This window comes from Mobula hypostoma, chromosome 7 (assembly GCF_963921235.1).
Source record: "Mobula hypostoma chromosome 7, sMobHyp1.1, whole genome shotgun sequence".
Classification (NCBI taxonomy): Eukaryota; Metazoa; Chordata; class Chondrichthyes; order Myliobatiformes; family Myliobatidae; genus Mobula; species Mobula hypostoma.
In genome coordinates this window covers 49,602,318-49,617,310 of record NC_086103.1, presented here as the reverse complement: position 1 = coordinate 49,617,310, position 14,993 = coordinate 49,602,318, and the positions used below count along the sequence as shown (strand labels likewise).

Here is a 14,993-nt window from a genome sequence, read left to right as displayed (position 1 = left end):
CACTGACATATGCTCAACTCTTCATCTCACAACCTACCTCTTTATGGCCTTGCACCTTATTGTCTGCCTGCACTGGACTTTCTCTGTGACGGGAACACTTTATTCTGCATCCTGCCAATCTTTTCCCTCGTAAGTATATTTTTAACTTGCCTGTTGTAATGAAATGATCTGTATGGCTGGCATGTAACACAAGGTTTTTCACTGTACCTTGGTACATGTATTAATAAACTAACTCAATTCAATAACTTCATCCATACATGCTTAACCATATTAATATTATTAATATTATTCTATATTAATTCAACAGCTTTATCAAGTCTATACCTTAGAATCACCATTAACAAGAAACTGAACTAAGTATTCTGCATAAATGCAGTCAATTCTGGAGCAGGAGAAAGGCTGACTATCCTATAGCAAGGGCCTCACTTTTGATTGCTCGAATTCTTTAGAATCTGAAATTCACAGATCAGGAGCATGATGGAATACACATTATCTGATGGGATTGGGCTCATCGCTGAGGTGGTGGGCTGGAGGGCCTGGCCTGTCGTGTACTTTGTAATCATTGAGCTCGTTCCTGCAATGTAGCAATATTGAATTCATTATCCTAGCATTGAACTTTGCTGCTGTTTGTATGTTTGAGCATGTGTTTGGAGAATATCTAGTTTACCACCACAAATACTCAGCTTCCTTCCTTTCCATCAAGTTGTCCAGTGCATTGTTTTTGACCCTTCTTAATAGTCTCATGATAACAAGAAATTGGAGAGGAAATAAACCGTATGACTCCTCAGGCATGCTCCACCATTCAAAAAGCTCATGACTAATCTAATGAATTCCTGTCCAGTTCTGGTGAAGGGTCTCGGCTAAAAATATTGACTTGTTTATTCCCTGACATAGGTGATGCCTGACTTGCTGAGTTCCTGCTGCATTTTGTGTGTGTTGCTCAAGATTTCCAGTATCTCCAGACTCTCTTGTGCTAATGACTAATCTAATATTTGGCAACTTCATTTCCTATCCTGCTCCCTTCAACTTTGATGATCTCACATTGACAATGGAACAAAAACTTTTCTAAAGAATACAAGTAAATTTCTTAAATTGTCAAATATTCAAGAAATGCAGTGATGATGAAGAAATCCTGGTACTTAGTGAAAAGCAAGTTAGATAATTAGAAATAAAGAGAGAGAAAGCTTATTACAAACTGGGATCAGTAATAGACTGTTGGGATAAGCTGGTATTTTAATGAATAAATAAAATAATACAGTAATAATGGATAAAATGATCAAACATTAACAGAATATTGTTAGCAGAAGATGAACTAGCGCAAGTGATGCTTTTTGTTGTAATCTTTTGTACAACTCATGTACAAACACTTGCATTGTGACTTTTATTTTGTAACTAATCAAGTGACACCTATAATTCAGAACTCTTGATACACTCCAGTAATTTTTTACAACTGATGTTGGTTATGAAGACAGGACCATGGTAGAACTGTAGATATTGAAGGGACTAGGACGGAAATTTGAAGTGTCGTGAGCACAGTCGTACAAAACTGGACAGCAACTGCATATTTTCGATCAAACAGAAAATTAGCAGCTATTCAGTAGATAAGTTAGAAGTTAGGTAGCAACATCTGAACTTTCATATTGTATGGGTGAGAGTGAAGAAAATGAAATGAAGCTGGACATTTTACTGAGGGGAAACTTTTCAAAGTAAACTTAAATATCCAGAGCAAATAATATAAACTAATTAAGCAGCTCATAGACCAGTTGTTTAGAGAAACCTAAAAACAATGAAGAAACTTAATCTGTACAAATAAATTAGGTGGATACACATCTTGAATGAGTTTGTGATAATAAAAAAGTAGATTTTTAAAAATATTGGAATCACAAAGAGATGCAGGAATTTGCCATGGCAAAAATAACAAAAAGAACTTTTTCCTGAGAATGGCGGAGCATGTAATTTAAATATGAGACAAAACATATTTATTTTAATGGAGAAGATGCCAATAACATATATCGTGACAGAAATGCAATTAACACCAGAAACTTTAAATAGCACTTTGAAATAACTTGTAACTTTCAGTTTCCAGACAATAACTAAATAAAATATTAGAAACCTTAGTCATTACAGTCAAGTATGTTATAATACACTGGTTGAGATTGGCCTGCGACACTGCAATCTTGCTTGAAAATATGGGAAAGTGTAATTAAAATAATCTTAGGAGTAAAGGAGATAAAATGTGAAGAAACATTGGAGAATATGAATATTGAAAGTAAGGGTAATGTGATGGTGGATTTAATTATATATGATATATAGTTAAAGTGAACTAAGAATATTAGTTTAAGATTTGTTGTATCATTAGCTCCAAAGGACATCCATTTAAATTTGCTTCTTCGTTACATTAAATGTACTTCTTTTAATGAATGATTAACGTTTGAAATAAACTCCCTCTTAAGAGAATGGTTAACGTCTATTACGTGAGTTCAAAATGCACTCAAAGTAATAAATGTGAATACCGGTACCAAAAGTCCTGAAATCATTTGAGTGTGCCTCATGTTTTTCTGCCCTTAATTATTAATTCCAGGCAAAAGGGAAAGGTTGTACTGTTAGACACTTTGCCTTGTTTTACCTAATTTATTTTCATTGCAATAAGAACTAAATTCCCTCAACGCTTCCACTAGAGTTGGTAACCCCCACTAGAGGACATTCCACCAGCTGCATGTTAGGTACTAACCTTTTCATTTGCTTTTGTTTCCTTTCTGATTTCCTGCCTGGGCCTGGATCCCATATTTGGTGTATTTACCCCTCTCAGGTGGTAAGTGTAGTTCTGCTTAGTGCATGATCTTTGAAGTTAATGCAGTCTTCCATCACTCTCCATCTCATGAACATTCATCTTCTAAATTTCATCCCATTTAATTTGATTGAAAATGTAAAAGAAGACTCCTAACCTATCTCAAAGTAGCTTGATAGTAAATGCATTTTTATTAATTAACAGCATAATTAAGTTTTCGTTCTGGCCATTGGTTTGGAAATGCAAGCTTAAGTCAACCACACGGGCATTCAGAGACCTATGCAGGCTAATTGCATTGACTCTGATTTAACTCAGCAGTGTTGAAGAGCTAGTGCACAGAGGAGTAGTAAATAAGTAACTAAAAATGGAGCATAAGTAAGGCTTGGTAATGTTAGATGTGTTAAAGGCAAAATGGGAATTTTAATATTAACATTTCTGGTTTTAAGAGTCATATTAATATTGAATATTGTAGAATGATCTCAAACATAATTAAAGATACTTTGAAAATACCTTTAGTTAAATGTTAAATGTTTAGTTAGTTAAACTTCTAAAGGATCACCATTACTTCAGTCATTTATGATTGCTTCTTATATGCAGAAAATTTTGATAGTAATAACTGTTACCTTTACGCAAGTCTTTTGCTTGCACAATTGAGATGTTTACTGGGGATTGTTGGAACATCTCGATCTGTGTGAATGCATTTGGTCTCATACTTAATCCATGAGTTATAGAAATATTTGTGATATATTGGCAGAAATGTTTTTAAAACTTATTTGTCATTGTATGTTTTGTATACCATTCCCACTTAAATAGCCATAAAATATTTAACATTTCAATACATGTGTAGATAAGTTGATTTTTCTTGTTTCATTCCCACTATTATTCATTGTCATTCCTTTGCATGGTATATTCTAACTGGCATTCATTAATTTTCTTCTGAGTGCAATAATATAAATTAAATTTTTATACATATTTTAATTAACTGTCTTTGTAGAAGATATTTCTTTCTCCAATTCTTTAAATGTAAGTTAAAAAACTTAAATGTCACATGCTGACATTTGCTTTCAATATTTTTTCTGTTATCTTCTGTAGCCCTCCATTTTCCTTGTTTCTTCACTGGAACTTTTATCCAGAGTCACATAAAATTCCTGGCTGTAAGGTTGAGGATTGACCTTCGAAAAAGTTTATTTTATATATTTATTGCAATTATTTACTAGTGGGGAAAATAGCAAACATTCTGATGAGATGTGAGTGTGTTCTGTTACTTTGTCATGCTTAATGATGACAATAAGTCATGAGGCAAGTCCAGAGGGTTATTTCATCCTAACTGCATTAACTTTATAGCTCTAAAAATTTATGTAATTGGGATATTTACATCTGTTGGAAGATGGTATTTTATGAATTTTATAATTGTCCTCTCCAATTTTCTTAATATATCTGTATATCACCAATATCTATGCAGAATGAAGAAATATATTATCATTTAACATTCTTTGTAATTATTGATGGTTTATGCAGAAGGTCTGAAATATTATAATGATAGGGATTCAATATTTAGGGGGACAGGCAGGTGTTTCTTAAGTTGTCAACTCTCTCTGATGGTACATTGCCCCCCTGATGATAGAATCACAAACAATTTCAAAAATTTTAATGTAAGGATGGTGAATGGCTGGAAATGTTGGCAGAAAAGAAGGATTATGTGCTGGAGGTAAATTTTAAGGGAAGTGTAAAGTGGATCTTGCACAGTAGTAATCTCTAGTTTTCTCCAGTCCTCACTAGTGAATATAGGAAATGAGATTTCACACAAGCGATTTCACTGAAGAAATGCTGTGCAACAGAGGGATTTGAGTCTCGTGCTAGGTAGTGTGTTACACTGTCCCACAAGCTAATCTTTATTTAAAGAAAGTAATCTTTGCCATATTCCATGAGTTCACAGTGAGTCCAGTTATTCATAAGTGTCCAAGATATTCTCCACCTTGGCATTCTGATCTGGAATTACTTGATTTTTTTCAACAGTTGTATTTAATAGTGTATATCTTTTTATCTTTCCTTTTATTGTTGTTTAAGATGATCCTGATTTCAACATTCAATACAATACAGTCCATACTTCTAGAATTCATGGAAACACTAATGAATTTATTTTCATTAGTAATCTTACTTATTTAAACTACATCTTAACAAAAGCTGCTGCATTTTCAATATACAGCTTTAGCATGTTTCTAATCAAACAATACATAATCATGTCTACTCTGCACAAAGTCTGGAATATACAGTGTCTATAAAATTGTTCACCCCCCTTGGAAGTTTTCATGTTTTATTGTTATACAACATTGGATCGTAGTGGATGTAATCTGGCTTTTGTGACACTGATGAACAGAAAATGATTCATTCATGTCAAAGTGAAAACAGATCTCTACAAAATGATCTACATTAATTACAAATATAAAACACAAAATAATTGATTGGATAAGTATTCACTCCCTTCAAGTCAGTATTTAATAGATGCACCTTTGGCAGCAGTTACAGCCTTGAGTCTGGATAGTTCTCTGTCAGCTTTGCACATCTGGACACTGTAATTTATCTCCATTTTTCTTTACAAAACTGCTCAAGCACAGTAAGGATAGCAGGGGAAAGTGTGACAGCACTTTTCAAGTCCAGCCACAAATTCTCCATTGGATTGAGGTCTGAGCTCTAACTTGGCCACCTCAGGATGTTAACTTTGTTGTTTTTAAGCCATTCCTGTGCAGCTTTGGCTTGATGCTTGGGGTCATAGTTTTTCTGGAAAACAAATCTTCTCCCAAGTCACAGTTCTCTTGCAGACTGCATCAGGTTTTCCTCCAGTATTTCCCTGTACTTTGCTGCATTCATTTTATCCTCTACCTTCAAAAGCCTACCAGGGCCTGCTGCAGTGAAGCATCCCCACAGCATGATGCGGTCATCACAGTGCCTCTTTGAGCTATGATATTCTTCTGCCTTGTGGTTACATTGCATCCTGTTAGCTTATTGACACTTCAGATTCCCAAAGCACTTCTGCAGTCTTCCTGTGCCTGTACTATATAACACCTTCCTCAGCCTTCCCCTCATGAGATCTAGGTTGTGATAATGGTCTGGTGACTATTGCTTTCTGCCATCTTTTTGCTGGTGTTGCTTTTGAGTTCTTACCTCATAATCTGTTTCAAGTAATGGCATCTACTTAGCTGTCCTTTTATACTAGAAAGCTTGATTTTCTTTCTTTCTCCTCTTATGTCAGCTTTTCTTTATTTTGAATGTTGGCTTCACCATCTTGAAAGAATTGGCAGTTTTGTCCTGGTCAGAGGTTTATCAGTTTCTAAGCTGGAGTAGAAGTGAACACAGGCATTGATGTGTTTTTTTTATATTTCCAAAGATTTGTATTGTATCTATTTCTGCCTATCTCAAAAATAATTTAGCTATTTTTATAACACAATTTTTCCATTGAATTGTGGATAATACAGTTGATGTATTGTACAAATGAATTCCCACTTAGTCACAAACTTAGCTAACTCATTTGCAGCAAAGTATGTGTGTGCATGCATTTGTATATGGATGGGTTTATCTATTAATATTTTATGTGGCGTCTCATTATCTGGCAGATAGAACATTAAACATAAGCTGAGCTGCTGCTATCTGTGTTCAGTGTTTATCCAACACACCATGTGCAAGCAAGGGCTTTAAACAATGGAAAAAAGTTACATAATTGAAGAATCAGAAAATATTTTAAAAGTTAATATCGGACATTAAAACAATTCAGGGTAATGATTTGATTAAACATTAATTAAAATAATGTAAAAACTCATTTACCCTCGCATACTGTACCTATTTAATGAAGACACAATCAAATTCATGGCACCGTACTAGATATTGCTGACGTAAAGCTAAGGAGCCAGATATGAAGTGCATCCAGGCTACCAGCTTAGATCATTGTAGAATGTTCTCGGACACAAGGGCGACTGTGAGGATCGTTCAAGATGTCAGATGCACCCATATCTGAACACCAGCAAGTCCTAAACCAATGTACCAGTGTGTAGACGCAGAAGTATAGAATGAACAGGTATGCACTGTAGCTAGTTGGCAGTTCTGTCAGAGGTGCATTTGGCATCCATCACTGTAATCCGGCCTGGTGGACTCTTCTCAGCTGAAATGGCATGTTTCAGTGTCAGCCATACCTTTATGTACATATGCTATTGATCTGCCATTTTGCTTCGTAGCTACTCTAAAACCCTTTTCTCAGGCGCCTGCTTTTAATATAAGTTTTATTTTCTGTCATTGGTGCTTTGTATGACCACACGTTAGTCTTCACTTGTCAGTTTTCCTTTCAGATACTGCACCTGTCTCAGTTGGGGCATGAATTTCCCTAACTAGTTGACAGATTCTAGGACTAAGGCTAAATCTGCCAATTAGGAATTGCTATCAATCTCCTTCACTTTTGCTGGTTTTGGTTTGAGCCTTTCTGAGGAGATCACATGAAAGGAGCCTCTTTTTAATTGTTTTTCTCTCTCTATCAGCTCAAAATGTTCCCATCTTTTGTTCATAGAAATAAATAGAATTGTATACTACTTTGGCCTCTCACAAATGTAGCACTGGTCAATAAGATCATGATTCATACGCTCTCTGTATCATACTTATTTTGTGTCTTTTGTATTTAATAATCTATCTCCTTGACCTCCCTAGCCTTCAATGGTAGAGATTCTCACAGATTCACTGAAGGTTCAGTGAAGAAATTTCTCTTCTTAGTGCTAGATGTCTTGCCCCACATTTTGACTGTGACCTGGGACTGTAGCCTATCCCTTCCCCCCAGTATTGGGCTAGTTGGTACCCAATTTCCATCCTTTTTTAAAGAGCTGGCTGTTACTTAGTAAGGTCATAGTCCATCCCTACTTCTGCACATTCTACCCTTGTCCAGTGATAAAACGTTGCATCTTCTCTAGTCTCTGTTCCACTGAGTCCTTCAAACAACAGATTCAACCTCAACTGAAGTGCTTTGTTCTGTAGTTCTGATTTCAAATGGCATTGTTGGCCACCAGTATCTCTCAAGGGTTGTATAAAAGGCAATTTGAAACAATCTTCTACATTTGAACAGCACTAGCGAAAATCTTTGTGGAGTTTAACACAAGCCTTTTACTTGGACTTTGAGAAGGGCTGTTCGATTTGGTCCTTGTGAATTCATGTTTCCACTCTTATAGAAGAGATTGACAGAATCATTTTTACATGCATATTGCAACTGCAACTGCTCTGATTATCTAAAGCATTCTTCATGTTGTGCAATCCTTGTTTCACGAGTAGCATTATGAACAAGATACGGTATAATGGGCTAGCTCTTCTGAAGCTCTCATAACAGTGAACGCTACACAGGCTGTTTTCTTTGAAAGATTGGTGAGATAGCATAGGTGCCTAAATAATTATTTATTATTCGTTCATCCCTTTGATGCAGCAGAGCCTCTGCTGAGACATTTAGCTTTCTTGAGATATCTTAAATGTCAATTGTCAAACAGTTAACATTTGATGTTGTTTGGCTTATGGTAGAACAGGGGTTCTGGACCTGGGGTTCTCGGACCCCTCCGTTAATGGTAAGGCTGTATGGCATAAAAAGGCTTGGAGCCCCTGCCCTAGAAGGTTCTTATTGTTATTGACAGATACAGCCTGGTCACAAGCCCTTCTGGCTCAATGAGCTCACACCACCCAGGTGATCAATTAGTGTATAGTATGTCTTTGAAATTTGGGAGGAAAACCTAGCACCCAGACGGAATGTACACGGTCACAGGGAGAATGTACAAACCCTTTACAAATTGCTACACAAAATGAATCCAGGACACTGGCGCTGTAAATCAAATCGCAACGTGCTACGCTACCATGCTGCCCAGTTATTAAACTGTAAGACCTATTCTCAGAGCTGGGCCACTGCCAGCTGATATGGAAGAGCAACCAGACAGAACCAAGAAGCACTGAAGTTCGCAAACTTATTGACCTCAGTCCTCTAACTGATCTCAGACCATTTCTTGCTCTCTGCTCAATCTTACCCTGGCCAGCCATCCCAATCTTAAGTGATCCTTAGCCTCCTAATAACATTATGAAGTGATTATATAATTCACGCCTTAGCTAAGTGATTGGCATTACATCGTGGGCTCAGTGGCCTCTCCAGTGCTGTAAGGTTTGATATTCTATAAGTTTATTTATTTGCATCAATAGGTCACAAAATTCTAATACCCTTTTGAAGTAAATACTGTATTTTTCTAATTTTCATCTCATGTTTCTACTTCATATTTTTGAATCGTCAGCTAATAGTACTGTAGGTCTGAGAAAATAAAATGAGGTGTATCCCCCTGGTAAGCCTCAGGCTCGCTCAACTCGCTTTCGTCTAGGGGAAGCAGCCTCCGGCCCCGCCAAACTGGGTAATCAAGTTTGTGTGGATGCTGTGTCATGTACCTCACCCCGCCAAACAACAGACAATACACCATATGTGATTAAATGATTACAATTTATAGATATTACTGGAACTATATAATTAATAGAGATAAGATGTAAAAGGAAAGTAAAGGTGCCAAACTTATCAAAGTTCAACCTCTTCGTGCACAGTTGGAGCTCTAGTAACGGGACCACCTCAACCCGCCGCCTGGGACCAACCACGGTGGACGACCAGAGGCTCCACACGAGTCTGTCTTCGTCTCCTCTCCTCGCCGAAGACCCTGGTCCTCGGACTCCGGCTCGGGGTCCGCCCTGTCGGCCAGCTCACAGCATCGCATCCACTCTCTCGCCCCATCTCAACTTCTGTCCAGAAACCCGCGCATCACAATAGCTTACAGACACACAAGAAAGAATAACATCTATCCCAATTGGTTAGCAACTGAATACAACTCCCTCTATAACTCAAACAAGCTGCTAGCAAGAGAACTTTCTCAGCAGTTAACATAACAAAAGAGCAATTTTGATTAGCCTACGCAGTAACATAAAAGAAGAAACCCCTTACACTCTCCCCCCACCAAAAAAAGTTATGTCCTCATGACTTCTAAATAACTCGCCAACCATTCCTGCAGACACAAAAACCCAATCCAGGTACACAGTGACATTGCTCCCCAAACAGTGGACCTTACGGCGGGTACCACGGGTGCTACATAGGCCAACCTATCAGGGAGTTTCCTAATCCTCCGAGACCTCCGTACCCCCTCACCTAAACCCTTAAGGCTCGGACACTACTGGGGATACCTCGGGTCTGCTTGCCAACTCCTCTCTCAATCTCTCACTTATGCTCCCACTGCAACTCGGAGCCCCCTGTCCCGTGTCCGGGGCCCCGCTACTTTTCCTTCCGGGTCCTGCAGTAACCCAGGCTGCCCACAGCTAGCCCTCCCCACTACACCTGACTCAGTGGGGGAAGGGCCAAAAGTCTCTTCCTCAATCAAGGGGAAGTTAGCAAAAGGCAGCATGTACCACACATCCTGTACATCATACTTCGAATCCTTATTCTTCCCCATTTCCTCGATCGGTAGCTGCTGTTTGATTTTCTCCCAAATGAAGCACTTAGCCTGAGCTGCCTCTGCAGCATCTTCAGCCTCCTGCAATCGAGACGTCAGCTTCTTCTCTGACTCCTCCAACTCTCACCCCCGTCTCAGCAGTTCGGACTCACGCTTCATGTCCATTTCCATCGGGGACGCAATTACACCACCAGCTTCTTCCAATCTGTTCTGGATCGATTTCTTGAGATTCTGCTGATCCTTTCGAAGGTTGTTCATTGTTTCGCCTCTCTGGATTAATTCATCAGTACATGACCGCAGTTTCGGCTCAGAGTTCTGTTTCTCCGTCTCCACTTTGAGGAGCGTGAGCTCCAATTCTTCAGTGGTTGCCCTGGGCTCCGGCACTCATCTCACATCATCGTCCCCCAAGGCGAATCCAAACCCTGGGCGATCATCCACATACGCCAAAACTCCAAACATCTCCACGTCCCCCATGGTCTTCCCCGTGCCCCGTGGGAAGGTTGCAGGGGCTCCGGATATGCCCTGGGGCATCTTTTCGGATCGGAAGAATCCTACAGAACCTGTAACGGCTGACTTCTCCTTGTTGGCCTCACTCATCGGGATCTGGCAACATCCATTCCTCAGATCCAGCACATTAAACCATGTCGCACCACACAAACAGACCATAGCATCTTCGGCCCTCAGGACGGTATTCCGGTCAATGACAGTGCGCCTGTTCAGAGTCCTATAATCCACACATATGCTGCCTACGTCTTCCACGGCTACAGGGTCCAGTCGCCGCGACCTCTCTCTCAGCGAGGTGTCTTCAGCGGTCAACTCCCCTCCCTCGTGGTATTTTGGAGCATCTACTAAGAGGTCCTCACCCTCAGATACTTCCCCCAGGCTGTACCACAATCGGGTCTCGTTTAAATTCAGTACCGGCCCAAGGCTGCTACACATGTCCTCACAAGCAGCTTGAAACACTGGGTGCACAGGCAATGCACCCATGAACTCCAGGTTTACTAACCAATCATTGTCTTCTGGATAATCACTGGCACTGGTACCCCAAATCTCCAGTGCCCTTAATGTTGTCAAGAGTAAATGCTTCAGACACCGGTTGTAAAACGAACTGTACAACCATTTGAACTGCGCCCCAGTGTCGAGGATGGCTTTAGCATAGCTTCCATCTATCCGTAACGACACTCTGGGATGTGGTCCCTCTAAGCCTTCAGGAATAGGGTCTTTTCCTTTTGGAAAGTCCTTGGTACATTGCTGGGAGCATGCTCCCCCAGAGACCCCAAGCCATTCCCCCACTGGGCCTCCACTAAGTTTCCCGACACCTCTCTGATCAGCTGAACAATTGAGGGAGGGGCTGATCCCCTGAAATGATCTCCTTGGCACTGGAAGCAATTTAGCTATCCTCTTAGCCAGAGAAGATACACTGAAAACTTTTCCCCCCTTTCAGATAACTGGCAGCTGTCACTACGGAGTAATTGATTCTGACAGTTCTAACACCATCAACAGCCCACCTACCCAAACTTTCAATCAATCCCTGTCGCTCTCCCTCAACCGAGCACTGCCGCTCATCTAACAACTGAGAGATCCACTTCGCCCACGTCTTGTACGCCTCCGCCCCTTTAGAGGTGGACAATATCCTAAAAGTCAGGTGGAGCCTGCCATAGCTAGAACCTTTATTCGCAGACACTATCTCTCAATCAGACCACTCTTTCCTCTCTCTCCTAACAGTATGGACAGCCCCTGGTCCCACCACCAACACGCATGCAGTAATAACCAGCAATTCCACAGAGACACACATTACTAACCACAATCCCACAGAGTCACAGCAGCACTGATTTAAACAGGGCAATCACGCAGCACACCACTGAATTCAATCCCGGACGAGCCTCCAAATGTAGCCCCCTGGTAAGCCTCAGGCTGGCTCAACTCGCTTTCGTCTTGGGGGAGCAGACTTTGGCCCCGCCAAACTGGGTAATTAAGTTTGTATGATGCTGTGTAATGTACCCCACCCCACTAAATAACAGACAGTGCACCATATACGATTAAGTGATTACAATTTATAGATATTACTGTAACTATATAATTAAGAGATAAAATATGAAAAGGAAAGTAAAAGGTGCCAAACTTATCAAAGTTCAACCTCTTCGTGCAGAGTTGGAGCTCTAGTAACGGGGTCGGTTTTCCACCATTCTTTCCCCCTGACCCCCTCGACCCGCCACCTGGGACCAACCACGGTGGTTGACCAGACGCTCCACACGAGTCTGTCTTCGTCTCCTCTCCTCGCCAAAGATCCTGGACCTCGGGCTCCGGCTCGGGGTCCACCCTGTCAGCCAGCTCACAGCATCGCATCCGCTCTCCCTCTCCACATCGCGCCTTCTGCCCAAAAACCCACGCATCACAATACCTTACAGACACACAGGAAAGAATAACATCTATCCCAATTGGTTAGCAACTGAATACAACTCCCTCTATAACCCAACCAAACTGCTAGTGAGAGAACTTTCTCAGCAGTTAACATAACAAAGAAGCCATTTTGATTAGCCTACGCAGTAACATAAAAGAAGAACCCCCTTACAGAAGTGAGGCATTTTATATTCAAGAAAAACCATAACACATTTTATCCAAAGCCTGAACACCAAAGCACACTAAAAACCCTTTACATAATTATGTTATCATGTTAGACCAGCCTCTTAAAGTGAAACCCCATCTCAATGTTGGTGGTTGTGAATTCTGTACATTTCCACCAATTATGTTACCCTGCAGTAATACTGTTAAGAAAGACAAAGTCTTAAAGTTTACTTACAGTAGGCTCCCAGAATTAGGGGATTCTCTGACAATACCTGGGGAACATAGCTCTCATATCCACAGGCAGAAAATCAAGTCTCTATTGATTTCAAGATGTATTGTAGGACAGATATTTACATTTCAATAGGTGCGCTTAATATCAGAGAAATGTATACAATATACATCCTGAAATTCTTTTTCTTCACAAACATCCACAAAAACAGAAGAGTGCCCCAAAGAATGAATGGCAGCTAAATGTTAAAACCTCAAAGCCCCCCCCCCCAGCTCCCCCTTCCACACATAAGCAGCAGCAAAGCAACGATCCCCTTCCCCACCAGCAAAAAAGCATCGGCACCCCCTACCAAGCACTCAAGTGTGCAGCAAAGCATCAATAAAGACACAGACTTGCAGTACCCCAAAGACTACTCGTTCACCCGGTAATTCAACATACCACAGGCTCCCTCTCTCCCTAATAAGGGAAAATGAGATGTCCCCATTTAGGAAATAAAGGAAGTGGTGTATTTTGCTATACTTTAATGATCTTGTTAATAACTTCATGTTTCTAATTGACTTTATTTTTAAGAGGTTTTTTATTTAATAATATTATTTACTTAAATTTTAAGAGATTTTAACTGACACAATGTAAGAGATAGTGCGTTGGCTGAGGTGCTGTTGCCATCTGGGGTGCAGACAGTCTACAAGATAGGCCCAGATAAGATGTAGATATGGGGAGAGCAAGGGCAGTGATCCCAGCGGTGGGAGTGGGGAATCCAGTCTAGCTTCCAAGACTTCCAAACTTTTAGAAGCTTCTCTTAGATGAGTGTTTAGCTTCCTCTGAACTTTTGAAGTCTCTTGTCTTTTGTCACACGTTTTCAATGTTTGAATTCTATGGGTTTTTTTTTCATGACTGTAATATATTTTCTACAGTGATGATGTTTAACTGAATGTAGCTGTCCAAATCAACATTTAGAATTTTTAATATACCAATTTTAGTTTTATTTTCAATGTCTCCATATAAACTGCTATGGATCAAGAGTTTGGATAAAGAGTTTTTCAACTTCTTTAAAGATCTGGTTATTTCTACATTACATTTTCCATTTGTCATGGAGTATCTCATGATTTTACCCAGTTTCATACTGTAGACAATTTTAAGGAAGTACGCTTTGTGCTTGTGTCCATTTAAAGAGAGTGTCTTCCAAGTTGATCGCTGGTCATTTATTTCATTGTCCCTGAATGAGAAGTCACTCTTTATTCTACTTCATGCTTTCTTAACAAACCTTCAGCAACGTGTTCTATTTATCTTGGAATTTGATGTTAATGACATCCTATATTTCTTGTGTACCATTTTTCATTTGCTTTCTCAAAGTGCAGTTTTGTCTATACTTTAATAATTTCCATCAAGAATTTGTTTGAAAGTCAAACATATTCTTTCTTCATTCCTGACATCTGCCCAAATGAGCTAAAACTAAAATGAGAAAACTGAGCCAATATATTCGCTGAAGTTTTTTGATGACAGTTTTCATTTATCTAATTAAACTGTAGCTTTTTGCCTTAATACCAGTCTGTTTTTTATTACTTATTGCCATCCAGTATAGAATCCTTGCACAATTATAATGATTGATCAGTTCATCTGAAATTTCCCCTTAGCCTTTAATAAATTGTTTTACTTTTAGTGTTATAATTTTGTCTTTAGTCGTGCTTCATCTTTGAGTTTCCATTCCTTATTTCATTGCTAGGAGTATATAGCTCTCATCCACGTCTTCGCTGCCAGAGCTATGGCATTGTGCTTTCTCAGGCAGTTGGTCCTGTTATATGCAAACACAAGGAAATCTGCAGATGCTGGAAATTCAAGCAAAACACACAAAATGCTGGTGGAACGCAGCAGGCCAGGCAGCATCTATAGGAAGAAGTACAGTCGACGTTTCGGGCCGGAGTGATGA

General features: G+C 39.7%; 1 protein-coding gene across 4 annotated transcripts in view; it reads left to right on the top strand.

The window, feature by feature from the left end:
* Nucleotides 1-14,993, top strand: part of LOC134348903 (PH and SEC7 domain-containing protein 2-like) — a 165,087-nt gene that overhangs the window by 90,953 nt on the left and 59,141 nt on the right. The window lies entirely within an intron of this gene.